The sequence below is a fragment of the Gigantopelta aegis genome, chromosome 1, assembly GCF_016097555.1.
Source record: "Gigantopelta aegis isolate Gae_Host chromosome 1, Gae_host_genome, whole genome shotgun sequence".
Taxonomy (NCBI): domain Eukaryota; kingdom Metazoa; phylum Mollusca; class Gastropoda; order Neomphalida; family Peltospiridae; genus Gigantopelta; species Gigantopelta aegis.
The window spans coordinates 19,181,850-19,201,216 of record NC_054699.1 but is presented as its reverse complement, the minus strand read 5'-3'; the positions used below and the strand labels follow the sequence as shown (position 1 = coordinate 19,201,216).

Below are 19,367 nucleotides of genomic sequence, written 5' to 3'. Positions count from 1 at the left end.
ATTACACAAAGCAAACCTCAAAATCAGGTTGTTGTTGTAACAAGACGCTATGTAGACATGAACACATCCATACATTATAAACAGGTGTGTTTGGGGAGGGGAGGGGGTAATAAAGAATAGCTATTTAGACATGTACATGTCCATGCATTATATACACAGGTGCTTTTTATCAAGAATGTATATGACCATTCAGTTTACCATGTTATATACAGGTAGTTGTTATAAAAAGTAACTATTTAGAAGTTTGTGTCCATGCAATATATACTACTCAAAAGAATTTAAGGGTCAAAAATTTATAACCAAATAAGTTTCAGAGTGTATTAGATTGATGATGTAAACTACACCAAAAATTTAATTTATTGTTCCATATTTACAAAAAAACACAAATAAACGTCACTGTATACAAGAAAGTCACATGACATGCTGTCAAAGTTGAAGGTTGTCAAACATGGATTTTACACATTAGAACATTCTTTTAATAGTGTGTGAATCCACCCCTGGCGCGAATACACTTGACACATCGTTGCCTCATGCTGTTGATCAGACGTCTGAAGAACTCTTGGGGAATGGCCTGCCACTCTGCCATAAGAAGTTGACCCAGATCATGAAGGTTGGCCGGAGGGGCATGGTTATCCCGAACTCTCCTGCCTAATTCGTCCCAGGCGTCTCTATTGGGGCCAAGTCAGGCGAATATGCTGGCCAATCCATCCTGGCGATACCTTGTTGTCTGAGAAAGTCCGTTACCACCCTGGCGCGGTGGGGTCTGGCATTGTCATCCTGCAGAACTGCCCCGCCGCCAATCTGCTGAAGGCCTGGGAGAACCACCGGCGGATAATCTCATTCAGATAGCGCATTCCATTCAGATTGCCATCCACCACATAGAGGGGGGTCCTGTGGTGGATAGAGATGCCGCCCCACACCATGACGCTGCCACCACCGAACCGGTGACGTTGTCTAACGTTAACGTCAGCGAAGCGCTCCCCAGGACGTCTGTAGACACGAACCCGACCGTCGTTGAACTGGAGACTAAACCTGGACTCATCAGTGAACATCACTCGACCCCACTGAACACGTTGCCACCGCAGATGAAGTGTGCACCAGTGACGTCTGGCCGTTCTGTGACGTGGTAGGAGTGGTGGTCGAACAGCCTGGCGACGGCAGCGTAGATTATTGGCTCTCAGACGATTGCGTATGGTTTGATCAGACACTCGAGTTCCAGTCGCAGTCCGCAGATTGTCACATAATCGGCGTGCAGTGGTTGTGCGTTGACGTAGAGCCATATTGGTGATGTAGCGGTCCTCTCTATTTGTAGTGCTTCGGGGTCTTCCCGAACGTGGACGATTTCGAACAGAATTCGTTGCTTGGTACCGTTGCCACAGTCGGCCAACGACACTCTGACTGACACCAAGTCTCAGAGCAACATTTCTTTGCGTATTGCCATCCTGAAGCCAAGCAATAGCCCTTCCTCGATCTTCGATAGTCAGTTGATGTCGTACCATTGTCGAATTTGGAGTGTGCACCGTACACGAACGCAAGCTCCAATTATACGGAAATTCAGCATTGGGAACATGGAATACACATGCAAAGCGTGCAAATGAAGCGCTTTGTGAAAAAGCAAGTTATGGGCACTTAGCAGACCTTTCGCTTTCGCCCTAATTTACGTGCAAATGTAAGCATGTTTTCGCCATTAGAACTAGTCGACAGTGTCAATGACAGTGGATTTTAATTCATTTATGGGTTGCTTAGACCCACTTTCGTCAAAATGGAACAATACCATGCGTGACATTATGGTCTAGCTAATATAATTGACATTCAGAAAATAATGTCGAAAATATCGTCTGACCCTTAAATTCTTTTGAGTAGTATATATACAGGCGGCTGTTATAAAAAGTAACTATTTAGACATTTATGTGTCCATGCTGTATATACAGGTGGTGGTTATAAAAAGTAGCTATTTAGACATGTGACCATTCAGTATAAACAGGAGATTGTTATAAAAAGTAACTATTTAAATGTCTGTGTCCCAGTGTTCAAAATAAGCAAAATGTGCCTTGGTGGTTGTCCTGTGGACAAGTGAAAAATTTCATAGCAATTTCATTTTGCGCAATCACAAACATCATCCTGGTACTTGAATAAAACGCACCATCTATTTGCACAAGTGAAAATATTGGCAGACAAATGAATTTCAAGATATATTTGTCCGGTGGACTAGTAAAAAATTCTGCTTATTTCTATCACTGTGTCCATGCAGTACATACATACATACATGTGGTTGTTAAGCAAAGCAGACCTGTAAAGACTGGGTCTTTCTAATGCAAAGGTGTTCTTTATAAACAGGTCAGACAGTACTTTATTGATTTCCATCTAAACTCAGACACTGACATAATGCCATGTATGCCATGTGTTTTTGTCCTATTGTTACAAACGTTAAATGGAAATAAATGTCGAGAGTTGAACTTTGTGTTTATATTTAAAATATTGTTTGAATTTTGTGATCATAACAAACAATGATCGGGATCACGAGTTACCGGGTGCTCGGTCACCAATCAGCCGGGTTGCATGTGTTGTTTATAAATAGTCGTCACTAGACAACTATAGGCAAATGGAACAACGACATGTTCATTCTGTACCGACCACCGACCACCACTGTGTATCCAAAACTGGGTTAAATAGCAACAGGTTTTGAAAACAGAAACAATATACAATTGGTTTTACCTAATATTGCTTACATACACTTACACACTGTTATTTGTTTTTCCCATCTGTAAGTAAAACAATATAGAACTGGTTTACCTAAAAACATACATAATGCTTATACATATTGGTATGGCTTTTTTCCTCCCATTTACAAAAGAAACACTGTAAACTTGGTCAAACCTAATGTTTACATAAACTAACAAAGTAAAAGACTTTTTCATTTGATTACACTTAAAACAATGACACCAGCAATTAGGAAGTTTAAAAGATTTTCAGCTCTGATACACAATTTTTACAATGTTTTTATTCATGTAAGTATCATTAAACATTCATTCATTCATTTATTCATTCACCGATTCATTTATCCATTTATCCATTTATTCACAGATTCATTTATTAACTGATTCATTCATTCACAGATTCATTTATTAACTGGTTCACTGATTGATTGATTGAGTGATTGATTCATTGATTCATTCAATGGTAAAACCATTCTTCAATTATTTACCATAATACAAAGTAACTTGTATTAGAGCTACCGTGACATGAAATTATATCACGGTTTTCATATTTTATCTAGTTACAGTTTTTTTTTTTTTTTCATTTCAACTTATTTTCATGCTTATATCCAATTAAGGTTCAAGCACACTGTCCTGGGCACACACTTCAGCTATCTGAGCTGTCTATCCAGGACAGTAGGTTAGCTGTTAATTGTTAGTAGTTAGTAAGAGAGAACAGTGTGTATATTGGCCTTACACTTACACACTGAGTCGTTGAAACTTGCTCTAGGTGGGAACTGGTACCGGGTTGCGAACCCAGTACCTACCAGCCTTATGTCCGATGGCTTAACCACGACACCACCGAGGCCCGTTACAGCAGCAAGACTTGACAATAAATATGTACACGATGGTTTTGTATATTGTATTCACATACCGCCCTCCTGCCCCGGAATTGGTCACTGGCGAAGTCAGAGGCCAAGTCTGAGGTGGGCGTGCCTGAACCTCTGTGGATATGGGCACGTAAATAGAGTTCCCATCCCATCCCATTCACATACCGTAAATCATTGAATCTATGTGCTTCTATTTTTTTTTTTTTGGGGGGGGGGGGGGGGGGGCAACACTCTGAGACACATCCTCCATTTCAGTCAGGCTTTTATATTATTGCCTTCCAAAAAAGTTAAAGTTTGTTTTGTTTAACAACTACAGCATATTGATTTATTAATCATCAGCTACTGGATATCAAACATTTGATAATTCTGTCACATGGGGGGAGGGGGAAAAGAAATGTTTTATTTAACGACGCACTCAACACATTTTATTTACGGTTATATGGCGTCAGACATATGGTTAAGGACCACACAGATTTTGAGAGGAAACCTACTGTCACCACTTCATGGGGTACTCTTAGGAGGATGGGGAAGACGTAGCTCAGTGGTACAGCACTCGCCTGATGCGCAATCAATCTAGGATCAATCCTTGTCAGTGGACCCATTGGGCTATTTCTTGTTCCAGCCAGTGCTCCACAACTGGTGTAACAAAGGCCATGGTATGTACTATCCTGTCTATGGGATGGTGCATATAAAAGGTCCCTTGCTGCTAATCATAAAGAGTAGACCATGAAGTGGCGACAGCGGGTTTCCTCTCTCCATATCCGTGTGGTCCTTAACCATACGTTCGACGCCATATAACCGTAAATAAAATGTGTTGAGTATGTCGTTAAATAAAACATTTCCTTCCTTCCTTCTGTCATATAGTCTTTGATAATTTTTCCGTTAGCAGCTGCAAGGGATCTTTTATATGTACTTTCCCACAGACAGGATGCCACACGCTACATATGGCTTTTGATGTACCTGTCATGGGGCAGCATTTGGCTGGGACAGAAAAAAACCCCAATAATCAGATAATGACTCCACCAAGGGTGTTTGATCCTATGACCCAAGAACCTCGGGTGAGCATTCCACCGAGCTAAATCCCAAACATACCTTTCAAAAAGAGATAAAATCAATTAATTTAATTCAATTCAGCTTCAATTAAATTAAATCTCTACCAGCACACCAAACATTGCTTAAATTAAAGATAATCTATTATTAATTCCAGTACTGAGCTAACTGAAGAAAAAAAGGCACTTTTTAATGTTTGTTTTTTTCCTGCCATAAACCAGAAAACACAAGCCAGCATACATACTCTTAAAAACAATACCGCAGTGTGCCGTAAAACGTCACTTAGTCTACAGCCACCAGGCCACAAAAATAATCAAAGGTGTTTTTTTTACATCATGGAAAGCTCTTGCTTTGATGTTCTAATTCAGTCTCTATCAATTTGCTGCTCCATCCCACTTGGGCCCCGTAACGGCCCTTTCGCATGCAAGACCCAACTTATTGTTGTCCTCATTTCACTTTTCCAATCTGCCGACAATAGACTCTTTAGCCATAATGGGCAATTTGCCCTGCCCCACCACGCAAAACAATTAGCGAGACTTATTGATGGACGGGGTCTGCAAAAGGCTGATGTTTTATTATTAAACACGGGGGAAGTCTTGGGCATGTGTGTGACTAAAGAGTTTTAATTACCTGTCTGGGAGGCTGGGATTTAGACACCCCAACCCCACAAAAGATGTCATGTATCACCTGGAAATGCAATTGGACTTTAATAAGAGAAATATTACTAAAGAACAAAGATGGGTCTAAGATTTGTTGTTGCTGTTTTGTGGGCATTTTTTTGAGGGGGGATTGGGGGGCGGAGGAGAGCGAGAATTCTCAAATGGGACTTCTTGAACCTACCAAGACCCACTAGTTCAGTGGAATTTTTTTTTTTTTATCACTGGTGATCTGAAGCAATGTTTAGGATGTTTGTTTGTGAATCGGTGAACTAGGGTCGAATTCCATCAACGTAAACTCTGTGTTTCTATTACATGTATGGGGGTCTGTGTTTCTGCCTGTGGACTACTTAGTCCCAGAGAACAGGACTCAGATTTAATGGTAGCCATGCTTCAACGGTCCAATATGCTTCAACGGTCCAATATGCTTGAACAGTCCAATATGCTTGAACAGTCCAATATGCTTGAACAGTCCAATATGCTTCAACAGTCCAATATGCTTCAACAGTCTCACAGCCAACTTGCCGTGCCTCATCAGGTCTTCGGGCGGGACATAGCCCAGTGGTAAAGCGCCCGCTCGATGTGCGGTCGGTCTGGCATTGATCCCCGTCGGTGGGCCCATTGGGCTATTTCTCGTTCCAGCCAGTGCACCACGACTGGTATATCAAAGGCTGTGGTATGTACTACCCTGTCTGTGGGATGGTGCATATAAAAGATCCCTTGCTGCTAATCGAAAAGAGTAGCCCATGAAGTGGCGACAGTGGGTTTTCTCTCTCATTATATGTGTGGTCCGTAACCATATGTCTGACGCCATATAACCATAAATAAAATGTGTTGAGTGTGTTGTTAAATAAAACATTCCTTTCTTTTTTCCTTTCATCAGGCCTTCGGTTTTCATGGAAACAACTGTTTTCGGTATCATGTCAGTAAAATCACAGAACCTAAATGTTGTTTCCCATGATTATTATATAGAGTACGACTATTATTATATAGAGTACGATTATTATTATATAGTACGACTATTATTATATAGTACGACTATTATTATATAGAGTACGACTATTATTATATAGAGTACGACTATTATTCAACTATTATTATTTAGAATACGACTATTATTATATAGAGTACGACTATTATCATATAGAGTACGACTATTATTATATAGAGTACGACTATTCAACGGAACCTAAAATCAGTTTCTGATAGGTTCCCATGATCACAAGGCACGGAACCGAAAAAGTGTTTCCCGTGAAATTTGAAAACCTATGGAATTCCCTCAAAACTGGACCCTCTGTAAACTGGAATTCCCTCAAAACCGGACCCTCTGTAAACCGGAATTCCCTCAAAACCGGACTTTTACATGGTCCCTTTTTAAATATTTGTACAGAAGAGAACCTCTCTAAACCAGATACCTCTTAAAACCAGACTTTTTAGTTGGTCCTGAGGATGTCCAGTTTAGAGGAGTTTCACTGTAATTAGTGAGCTCTGTGGTCTAGTGGATAAACTGCTGGGCAATCAACTTGATGACAGTGGTTCAAATCCCGTCAAAGCTGGCTCACACATTCAATGATCTTTCTCATCTATTACCCTCTGCCTGCCATTCTCATTATCTTAATATAAAAAAAAAATCAAATTTCTCCGAAGATTTCAATCTGTTTCGACCCTTTCTGTCAGTTTCCTCCAACTCTTGTCTTCTGAGCTGTCCACACCACCGTCTACCCGTCTCAACTTCCTCCACACGTACAGTCTGTGTGTACTTACCTGCACCTACCTGGCATCCTCGTCCTCTGCTAATAAACGTGGTCTGACCCATGGCACTAACTAACGATGGCACTAACTAACTAAGGAATGTATAGTAGGTGGTTACAAGTGCCTCTTAACAATGTCAAAAGTAACTACTGAACACTCCCCGAAGTGGTCAGACTAAGCCCAGAACTAAAACTGATGGGGAATGACAGGTGTGTGGACAGATAGCCACAAGAGACAAGCAAGCACAGGGTGCGGTTAGAGAGACAAGTACTGGGATGTGGATGCGGACAGCGAAAGAAGTTAAAAGATAGAGGAGTAGCCAGATCAGGAAGAAATGAGATGGATTTCAAAGGAGTAAAAGGGAAGTGGGATAAAAAAAAGATATATACTAAAAAAAAGTAAGTTATAATCCACCTTTTTTCATGCTATGGAATTTAATACAAGTTATTTATTTCTGAGCCGACTGTTTTCTAAATTGGACAAAAAAACTGTATTTAAAAAAAACCCCACTTTTACGTCAAACAAAACTGAAATTATTTACGAAAAAACCCCACATTTTTGTAGGATGATTGGACGGACTGTAGATCACGCCCCTGTTGAATACAAAGTATCAATACAATGCTTTGAAACCACGTGCTTGACAGTACTTACTGACTTTGAACTATTTATTTATTGCGCCTTCATTTCTGTGAATGTCCCAGGTGTTCTTGAGGTTAACTCTGTCAAATGCAGAGTGAATCAGTGCACTATGTTCACGTTAGGTTCTGATCCAATCAATATACATATTATGTTTTTGTTTCAAAGGTAACAATGTCACAATCCAAGCCACGACATTCATTTGGTTGAGGGGGCAGGACATAGCCCAGTGGTAAAGCGCTCGCTTGATGTGCGGTCGGTTTGGGATCGCCCCCCCCCCCGTCAGTGGGCCCATTGGGCTATTTCTCGTTCCAGCCAGTGCACCACAATTGGTATATCAAAGGCCGTGGTATGTGCCATTCTGTCTGTGGGATGGTGCATAACTGGTATATTAAAGGTCACGGTATGTGCTGTCCTGTCTGTTAGAAACTGCATATAAAAGCTCCATTGCTACTAATGGAAAAATGTAGCAGGTTTCATCTCTAAGAGGGGGCGGGACGTGGCTCAGTGGTAAAGTGTTCGCTTGATACGTGGTCGGTCTAGGATCGATCCCCGTCGGTGGACCCATTGGGCTATTTCTCATTCTAGCCAGTGCACCACGACTGGTGTAACAAAGGCCGTGGTATGTACTATCCTGTCTGTGGGGTGGTGCATATAAAAGATCCTTTGCTGCTAATCGAAAAGAGTAGCCCATGAAGTGGCGACAGTGGGTTTCCTCCCTCAATATCTGTGTGATCCGTAACCATAGGTTCGACACCATATAACCATAAATAAAATGTGTTGAGTACGTCTTTAAATCAAACATTTCCTTCATTTTGTTGATTGGGAAGCAATCTTCACTTCTTAAATTTTAATTGGGAGGCAAATGTTTGAACTTGAGAAGTAGTTCTAGAGCACAGGTATTGCTATCATTTTACACTAGGAACTTCTCGGCTGATTCTATCGATAAATAAGAGCAAGTTCGCTAAACTGGTTTTTACGCCACATGTTAAACCGAATGACCACTCCGAGAACCAGTCTAAATAGTTCACAATGTTTGCATCACTTGCTGTTACTGAACTCGGATTTGAAAAACCGTAATTGGGCGAAGTGATCCGAATGAATTTCGATAATGTTGTTGGTAGATAATTCTTCCATTATTGGTGTGCGCACCAATATAAAATGGCTGCATCCATGATGCTGGTACAAATGTAATGATTTAAAATTAAAAACAAATTTCAATTAAAATGCAGAAAACATGTGACAAACATGAATCAAGAATTCTGGGAAATACTGGAAACAATTTTTAGAAATAAGGTGGAAAGCAAAAGCTGCTTGTGAAATGGATTATTGGAAATCATTTTGTGCGTTTTGAGTGGCAATTGCTGCCTGACGTTTGCCAAATTCAAGCCTTGCAATCATCAATTTGTAACAAGCTTTACCAGGTACATACATGTCCCCTACAGGGCCCAGCAAGTTCAAAGTCATAACTGTGAAAAATGAGTAAATCGCCATGAAAGTCAAACTTGATTTGTCATAAAAATAGTGGGTTTTCCATCTCTCTTTTTTGTCAGTTCCAAAACACTTTTACTTTTCTTCTTACATCAAATCAAACTGAAATTATTTCCAAAAAACATTGTTAATGGAGGATGGAAAGGACTATAGGTAAATAATTGTTAAGTTACACTCAATTATATTTGCGTAACCTAACATTTCAAAATTTCTTTGAAAGTACAGAGTAGATATCTTCAAAGTTCACACATTTTAATTTCAGAATGCTTTTTGTTTTTCATAAGACATATATTTCGAGCACTGAACTAGGTCTAAGTGTGAAGAGTTTTGTTATTTATTAAAAACAATTATTTTACAGGGGGCGGGATGTAGTCCAGTGGTACAGCGCTCGCCTGATGTGCGGTCGGTCTAGGATCGATTCATGTATGTATTCAGCCAATATTTTGTTTTTCTTGATCCGACGTAATGGAAACAAAGATGACTGGTTCGTGTAGTAAGATAATTTCTCTTACCTGTTTGTCTGTGGGTATTTAGAATGGCTTCATGTCATCTGTCATCTGTAAAAAATATTTAAAAATAAGTTTGTTTTGTTTAACGGCTCCACTAGAGCACACTGATTTATTAATCATCAGCTATTGGATGTCAAACATATGGTCATTTTGACATATACATTTTTTCATTAGCAGCAAGGGATCTTTTATATGTACCATCCCATAGAGAGGATAGCACAGACCACGGCCTTCATATACCAGTCGTGGTGCATTATCTGGAACAAGAAAAAGCCCAATGGGCCCACCGACGGGGATCGATCTTGGACCGACCGCACACGAGGCGTGCGCTTTACCACTGGGCTATGCCCCACCCCATAAAAAAATTAAAATAATAGTAAATAACAAAACTATTCACACTTAGAACTAATTCAGTGCTCAAAATAGCAGCCTGCAAAAAGCAAAAAGCAGTACCTCTTTAAGATCTAGCAGGTGAAATAGAAATTGACCAGGTAAAACCTCACAAAAATTGCGGGTCATTTTTCAAGATAGAGATAAAACTGGATTAGATTAGTTAATCAAATTTCTCGTTACATGCACACTGAATTAGAATAAGTATTTTCTCCACTTCATCCAGTGCTGCACAACTTGTCAATCACAACTGTGGTATGCACTGCTTTGCTTTTAGGTAGTATATGCAAAAGGTCCTCCTTTTTTTTCATTTTGTTTTTTCTTCTGGGATTTAAAAGAAAATGTTTTTGCATAGCAGGAATAGACTATGTGAAGGCAGTGTGGGTTTCCTCTCCTAGTTCTTTCATTCTTTCCCAGCCATGTGTCAAAACAGTCAGAGTTTAAAATATCCAGAGGTGTTGTTAAACAAATATTCATTTCCTCCACATAACCCAGTGATAAAGCACTCACTAGACGTTCAATCGATTTAGGACCCATCCTCATCCGTGGACCCACTCCGGTATTTCTTGTTCCATCTACATCTAGTGCTCCACAACTAGTGTACCAAAAATAAAGTTTGTTTCATTTAACGACACCACTACAGTACATTGATTTATTAATCATCGGCTATTGGATGTCAAATAGTTGGTTATTCTGACATATATAGTCTTAGAGAGGAAACCCACTACATTTTTCCATTAGTAGTGCTCAAGGGATCTTTTATATGCACCATATCACAGACAGGATAGCACATACCATGGCCTTTAATATACCAGTCATGGTTCACTGGGTAGTAGGACGACAAATAGCCCAATGGGCCCATTGATGAGGATCGATCCTAGACCGACTGCGCAACAAGCGAGCACTCTACCACTGGGCTACGTCTCGCCCAAAATGTATTGAGTACGTTGCACAATAAAAGGATAGGATAGTATAGGATAGTATAACATATTAACATGCCTATATTCAATTAACGTTCAGGCATATCTCTCCATCCCTGACTTTGCCAGATAGCAACTTCTAGTAGTAATTAAATAAATATATGTTTTTAAATAATAAAAAAAAAACATTAACAAAGGAATTGTTTGCTCAACTGAATATTTTTTTTTATTTAGAGCATTTTTGAAGGAAAGTAAAAAAAAAAAAAAAAATGAGAGAAAGAGGATCAGACTATTTAATAATATAGAAAAAAAAAAAAGTAGCAAATTTTTTTTTTTTATTTCATATCTATATGTATATTCCTGACTTTGCTGCATTGTAAGATGTTTCCGACTAATAAAATATTTCTACGATGAAACTTACATATTAAATAAAAAAAAATTGCTTAGAATATCAGTGGCTGTATATTCAATGTGTTTCTGGTCGTCTTAATATTTGTAAGAAGCCCAAACTGGATTTTGTCTTAAATAATTTCGTATGTACGAAAAAATTATATTTTAGGAAATAAGATGAAATTTAACCTAGTACAAATATTAGAATGATCAGAAACACGTTTAATATACAGCCACTAATATTTTAGGCAGAAAAATATATCTGATATGTAATTACAATCATTAAAAAAAAGTCTCTGTTAGTCGATAAAATCTTAAAAAGTGCAGCAAACTCAGGAATGTCCCTTTAAAGTGTGTGTGTGACCGTGTGTTTGTCTCTGTGTGTCAGTGTGTGTGCGTGCCTGCATGTGTGTGTATGTGCATATGTGTGTGTGTGTGTATGTGTGTGTATGTGTATGTGTGTGTGTAGATGTCAAAAATGTTCAATAAAGGATGTAACCAGTATGAGTTCTGAATTCATACAGCAAATCCAAACCAATGGAAGTCGGCACACCCTTTGTACAACACACACAGCCGAATCATCTGTAGTGTTTGTAATTAAATACACTGACAATGATATAAAAATATGTAATCACCGCAGGGCGAACTGTCTACTGTACACAGATACAGAGATCTATATGAATGCCTGTCTGGTGCTACAGCACTCCATCATCAGAGGTGTGCTGGGTCAAGGGAACAGTTTCCCATTCCAGTCGCTACTCCAGGACTGGTGTTTCAAAGGTCTGAGGTCAAACTGCCTACATATCTGCTCCCCACAAGACATTTTTTTTGCAAAGTTTTATATTTTTCCATCACAAGCAAGGAATCTGTTATATGCACCATCCCACAGACAGGATAGCACATACCACAGCCTTTGATATACCAGTTGTGGTACACTGGCTGGAACAACAAATAGCCCAATGGGTCCATCAACGGGGATCGATCCCAGACCTACCACCAGTCCTTGGCTTATGAAAAATAAAGGCGAGTGAAAAATCGCATACCGCAAAACGCCTAGGCGAGTGAAAAGTCGCACTTATGAAAATGCCAAGGCGAGTGAAAACCAAACATTATTAATTTATGAAGTAATTGGTACATGTAAATGCAGAGACATATGTTGCACAAATTAACCAATAAACCAATAATATTTTCTTCTAATTTTATGTTGTTTGGTTCATTAGTGTAATCGGACTTCTTTTCCCTTTCAGGAATGGAGTTGTAGTTTATTAAAAAGTTTCAGGAGTAGTGCTATAGAAATATAATTATGACATGTATACACTAATGCAGACAATTTGATTCTTTAATTACAATATGTACTATTCAGATAATTTGATGCACACAATTATAAATACACCTTTTCAGTGTTAGATGGTTTGATGAACGTGCAGCTAAACATGTATAGGAATCAACTTGTCTTGAATTTCATTATTATGTACAACGAATATGATAAGGAAAAAACCCACTGGTTCCGAGGTGGTTCATGAACTACGACCCAAGCATTTCAGGTGTGCACTACCGACTCATATTATTAAAAAAAAATTGTTTAATAACTCGTGAAACGTAGGCCTATAATTACTTCAATTGATAGTGTTGATCGGGACATTGACATTCACGTGGCATTTTTAATTCAACAATTAAGCAACCAGTCTCCTTCCCTCAACATTTTGTAACATGCCATTTGACCTACCGCTAAAAGTTACGAACGGCTCTGACAGCATTATGTCAATGATCTAGAACGGCCCCAATATTGTTGGTAAAAAAAGAAAATACAAACTCTGACAAAATCTGTCATTACAACGGATTTTATTCCAAACGTGGGATGCATAATAAAGATAAAAAACCCCATAATTTTAGACACCATCATCAGTGCGTAATAAGTTGTCAAGTAGACCAGCGTGTGCGTGCAGAATTCCAAGAGTAAAAATAATCTGACCTCGATAGCTCTGATTGGTCAATATGCCACAGAGTACTTTGCATCAAATCATGTTCCAGTCACATGGTCTGTGACTTTCTAACAAACGAAACCAAAATTAAATAGTCGGCAATAATCATTGTTTACTGTTACTATAGTGTGTACATATATTATGCATATTCATTAACCTCTGGTTGAAATACAAATATTTAAATGAAGTTTTATTTGATTTTTTTTAAAGATAAAAAAAATAATAATAATAAGACGTAAAAAAATACCTAGGCTTATTCCTACATACCTATTATCATTTCTTTTCCTTCTTTTTATTATTCCATCTAAATTTCATTTCTTTTTTTTTAAAGAAAGTATAAAATTACACGATTGCCATTTTTGGGACCTCACGTAAGCTTTGTTGGTTACTGATTTCTCTGATTTCCGTAACGAGTTCATTTGTGTAGGCTACAAAAGCCACTATTTAATTCAATCCCTTTTCTCTGTTTGTCATAACTATATGAACAGTATAAATGAGTTATCCTTATCAGACGTTGTGATCTATTACCTTACAAAGGTGGACTGTTTCTAATTAATAATAAATTAAATAGGCAAAGAAGTTTTGATTGGATTGGTACGTCTTCGAAGATGTCTATTAAACCTGTGTTTTCTGATTTGTATAGCAAAGATAAGTACCAGTCATATATTAAAATCTTGCATGGACGCTACCGTTCTCGTAACATTTTTTTCTGGTATTATTAAACAGATCTTTCTATCAGCTACATACGGTAAATAGTGGCAATCTATATACAAAAGTATTTTACGTGCGCTGTTTGTTGAGTATAACGTGCGTTATTTTTCACACTCGCCAGATTGAAATGACGTGCGCTGTACGAGCGCGATCGCACTCGCGTACCTTAAAAGGCAAGGTCTGCCTACCACACATCAGGTGAGCGCATTATCACCGGGCTACATGTACATCCCGTCACCCCACCATTTCCTAAAGTGACAGACCCTAGTTTTTAAATACTGCGGCACATATTTAACTATTACAGCAGTTGTGCACCATCTCACAGACAGGACACCACATACCACGGCCTTTGATATACAAGTTGTGGTATACTGACTGGAACAACAAATAGCCCAATGGCTCCACCGACAGGGATCAATCCCTGACCTACCGCGCATCAGGCGAGTGCTTTATCACTAGGCTACATCCTGCCACCACCATCCCCCCCCCCCCACCCCATTTTTTAAAGTGACAGACCCTAGTTTTTAAACACTAGCTGCAGCATATTTTTCACTATTAGAGCAGTTTTGGGTTTTTTATCATTGCAATAAAACAATACTTAGATTTTGTTGTTTAGATTATCCATATCCGTACATCCGAACAAAGTGTTTCTGGTCATCCTGGTGTTTCTAATACAGGGTTCATACAGGTTTGAGAAAATAAAATTCAAGGACTTTTTTAAGTACTTAAATTAATTTTTCAAGGACACAAAAACATGTTTTAACTAAATTTACCTAGTAATAAAAAGTAGACTGTCATTGCACATATAATTATACACTGCTTCAAGTGTTCACGGACACTCCTTCATGGTCTGCTGGATGGAATACTTAATCCCTTCTAGCTTGGCTTATTTTTCCTTAATAGCGTTTCTAAACAAGTTAAACTTGACAATAAATTCCCTGTTGTTCGATCTTTCAGCTTGAGTAGCCACATCATCACATGAGGCTTCAAGAGCCTGAACATCAGCACACAATCGTTTCTTTTCCCTGGTCAATTCTTCCAAGTTCTTACGTTTCACAGAGTTTCTATCACTGTTCTTTTGTTGTTTGTTCTCCCTTTTCAAATGCTGCTGGTATGCCTGCCTTGAAGCCTTGGCGAGCACTCTACCACTGGGCTACGTCCCACACCCGGAATGACAAACAAGTTTTGGATTGACACGTAAATAAAGCTACGGAAGCGATTCAAATTTTTCACTAAAGCTAGGAAAGACACATTTCCTATTTTCTCAGGAGGGGAAAATAAAATTCAAGGACTTTTCAAAGACTTTTTCACAAAAATAAGATTTTTCAAGGTTTTCAAGGCCTTGGAAATATACATTAAGAAAATTCAAGTACTTTCAAGCACTTCAAGCACCTGTGCGAACCCTGGTAATAGCACAAAATATATTTTATCATATTTTTAAAAATGGAGGGTAAAATTATGTACCTAACAATCTTGGAAATGAATAGAAACATTTTAATGATTTTTAGAAAGATTACAGTAAGAGAACTTTTGTTTAAAAATATTCCAAATACATGAAATGCTGTGTCGTCCAATTTCAAAAGATTTCAAACCTAGAACATCTACTTGTGGTCTTGCAACTTTGTGATCTCGCAGTGCAATGCTAAAAGACTTGCAAAGAGGATGCTTTGCTGTTTAGCAGAGCCTACCCTCAAATTTTTTTTTGGCAGAAAACCTGTGACAGATTTTAAAAACAATCCACCACACCCTCCTCCTCAATCCCCTACCAAATATTCAAACTTTAGAAGCTATATATTTTTAAAAAATAATCTAGTTACATGTAGAACAATAGTGTGATGTCATTGTGATGGACTGATTAATAGAGATGCTCTAAATGCAATACATGTATAGCAAGACAAATAACCTTGACAGACTGAGCATATTTTTACAGTTTATGTAGCCTTTTTTGCTCCGATTAAAAGAAATGTCTTCCAATTCTGAGAATTAATGCTTATTTTCTCAGTCACTGATCACACCCCACCCCACCCCACCCCCACACCTTGATAGGTAGGACATGCTTTGCTATTCCATGATAGATTGCTGCATCTTTCTGACAGAAACAAAATGTCATGACAGACTGGGCATATTTTTAAGTTTAAAGGAACAGTTCGGTGTAACAGCCCAAAATATACCCGGGGTTAAAGTGGGCTAGCCTGTTTTATACCCCTAACCCTCATTTTTTATTACATGTAACCTGTATACAAAATAAATAAATAATAATAACAAACGCTTTAAAAGAAAATCAACTATTGCTTTCATAAAATAAAAGTATCACAGATTAGTAATTTTAGAAGATATTTTGATATTCTCTAGCCCAAAATATATAAATTATGATGGAAAAAACCCTCTGGACATTGAAATACAGACTAGAGAGGTATATTCTGGGCTAGCCTGTTTTATACCCCAGGGTATACTCTGGGCTAGTCCAGTTTATACCTCGGGTATAGTTTGGCTGGGGGTATATTTTGGGCTATTACACCTGCTATGCTTTTAGATGGAAAAGTCTACTTAATCAATAGTTTTACAGAACTATTTACAGTAATAAACCATGTCCATTACCATTTTAGGGGCGACAGGTAATATTCCACAATACCGGTATGTACTTTTGTGTCTAGACAGCGTCAATTAATTGGCTTGTCTGGTTACCAATCAAATACACACCTGCCAATCAAGAATCACAGGTAGAAGCAACTAACAGCATAGACCAATTAACTAAGAAAACACTCCGTGTATCATTTCAGTAGTAGGTTAATGCATGGACTAAACATTGTTAATTATTTCGACTTGTTGTGTAGCCACTTTGACAATGGTATTTTATTTTGTATTGAAAAATAATATATATAGAGCTGGATGTACTTACTGCTGGCTTACTGGGATGTGTATTATTACAGATCACTGCAATGTATGACTATTTATCATCCCGTAAAAACCAGGTAGATTGTGTTTCTCTAGTTCTAAGGCTCATTCCTGACATTACGCATTAAGTATTACGTAACCACCAGCTCGCCAGAGGGCGTACTCAATGAGATGGTACAAAATGGCTGCGCCCGTTATATATAGTAGCAAATCACATTTAACCGTTTTATTAATTAACTATACGATTATACTTGTTGATATTAAGCAATAATGTGCATTATATATCGTTGAATATGCATACCAGGCCAAATGCCTTAATTGTCCCTTCCAGTCCGGCAATGCTTTTGGTTTCCCATGCATATTCAAGGATATTTAATGCATATTATACCTTAAAATATGAAATTATAGTCTATTGGTATAATAAAGACTAATAATAAAAACTTTTGTTTTCATCTGCATTTGTTATAAGTCTTCCATGTTACTGGGTGTATACCACCAAATCAAATCCCGTAGACGACAATAGTAACATGTGGCTAAACTCCTACCTGCAGCGTATCAATTGACATATACATGTGGTAACCTCCCGGTAACCTGAACGACTGTTCTGGACTTATTTCGATGCCTGTATCAATCGACATATACACCATGGGTATAAATGCTACCACCCCTCACCCTTAAAGCAAATAAGAAACAAATTGGGGTGAAGTTGCTCATTTCAGAGATAACGGATAGCGTCTATGACTATCCTAGTTCTGTAGACATTTTTAGCAGGTACCTCATACATGTTTCAAGCACAAGGCTACTTGACTGCCCAAATGTTTTGCCCAGATGAAACTTTGACCTAGCCAGAAGTTATTTGGTTTAGTACTACCTACTGTTAAATGAAGTTACATTTATTACCATATACATTTTTTTCATAAGTAGTGGCTTTAGTAGCATAGAAAAGTATTTATTTGTTTAATGTTGCAACTAGAGTTGTATTATTTTGTACTGTAAACATTTGATTGAAAAAAAGAACACAGTTATGCCATGACATCACTTACATTACGTCGTGTAATGTGTGTAAGATTATATGACATAACAGTGTTCCGAGATTAAATATTTGGGGCAGTATCCCAGTTGGATACTAACATTTCAAAATCTGGTATCCCACCTGAGAATTTAGTATTCCACTTAAATGAAATTCATAAATAACATCGTCACAATGTGGACAACACTGGTCTCGTTCCCTGTCTATTGCAACACAGCAATCGCGGAATTTGTGAAATTTGCAATTCAAATTTTTGAATAATACCAACATAAATTAATATTTATCAGTAATGTATAAGTGATTCTGACATTATTAATGATAAACCTACCTGTATCAATTTTCTGCAGATGTGGAATCAATATCTCAAATAAAATTTGAAGGGAGGAAACATCCAACAAAAACAATAGCGACTTAGCAGTTCCCAGTCTATTGCTACACCGCTATTTCTCCAGTGTAGCATTAGACTGGGTACGAGTTGGGGGAGATATTGTTATGGCATAGCATTAGACTGTGTATGAGCTCGAAAATATTGTTACTTAACTTCACCAGTAAATGACAACTTTCTTTGTTTAGCAAAAAATAAAAATGCAGGAAATAAAAAAACCAACAACATTATATGGTATCCCTGTGGGATACTTGAAGTCTGGTATCCAAAATTAAATTCTGGTATCCCTGGGATATCGGGATACCGTTAATCTCGAACACTGTATAATGGCTGATGGCTTTGTAGACTGGGTAATAAACTCACTGAGAGGAGTTACGAATTGTCTGTCTCTCATGAACGAATGCTGCAAAACACTCGCCAAAGGCTCAGGTTTACAACATTCATTCACTTGGGACAGATAATTATCATAATTCTTTGTAGCTTGTTAGCTATTCTCTAAATTTATAAAGCCTAAGTTTTGATGCTAAAAAATTTCTAGCATTTGCTTCCAGCTTAAAACATTGTAAGCAAAGGTTGCTTCTTCCAGCAGAAAACATGACAAAGAAAGGTTGCTTCTTCCAGCTTAAAACATGACAAGCAAAGGTTGCTTCTTCCAGCTTAAAATTTGACAAGCAAAGGTTGCTTCTTCCAGCTTAAAACATGACAAGCAAAGGTTGCTTCTTCCAGCTTAAAATTTGACAAGCAAAGGTTGCTTCTTCCAGCTTAAAACATGGCAAGCAAAGGTTGCTTCTTCCAGCTTAAAACATGACAAGCAAAGGTTGCTTCCTCCAGCTTAAAATATGACAAGTAAAGGTTGCTTCTTCCAGCTTAAAATATGATAAGCAAAGATTGCTTTAAAATATGATAAACAAAGGTTGCTTCCCACATCAGAGTATATATATATATATATATATATACAGTGAAACTTCTCTAAACCGGACCGTC

The 19,367-nt window shown here is 38.1% G+C and overlaps 1 protein-coding gene across 1 annotated transcript in view; it reads right to left on the bottom strand.

The window, feature by feature from the left end:
• LOC121371608 (muscleblind-like protein 1) overlaps positions 1 to 19,367 on the bottom strand; it is a 334,396-nt gene that overhangs the window by 305,340 nt on the left and 9,689 nt on the right. Inside the window, exon 2 of the mRNA XM_041497644.1 lies at positions 9,684 to 9,728. The gene's annotated coding sequence lies outside the window, so the exon portion shown is untranslated. The remainder of the gene's footprint in view (positions 1 to 9,683; positions 9,729 to 19,367) is intronic.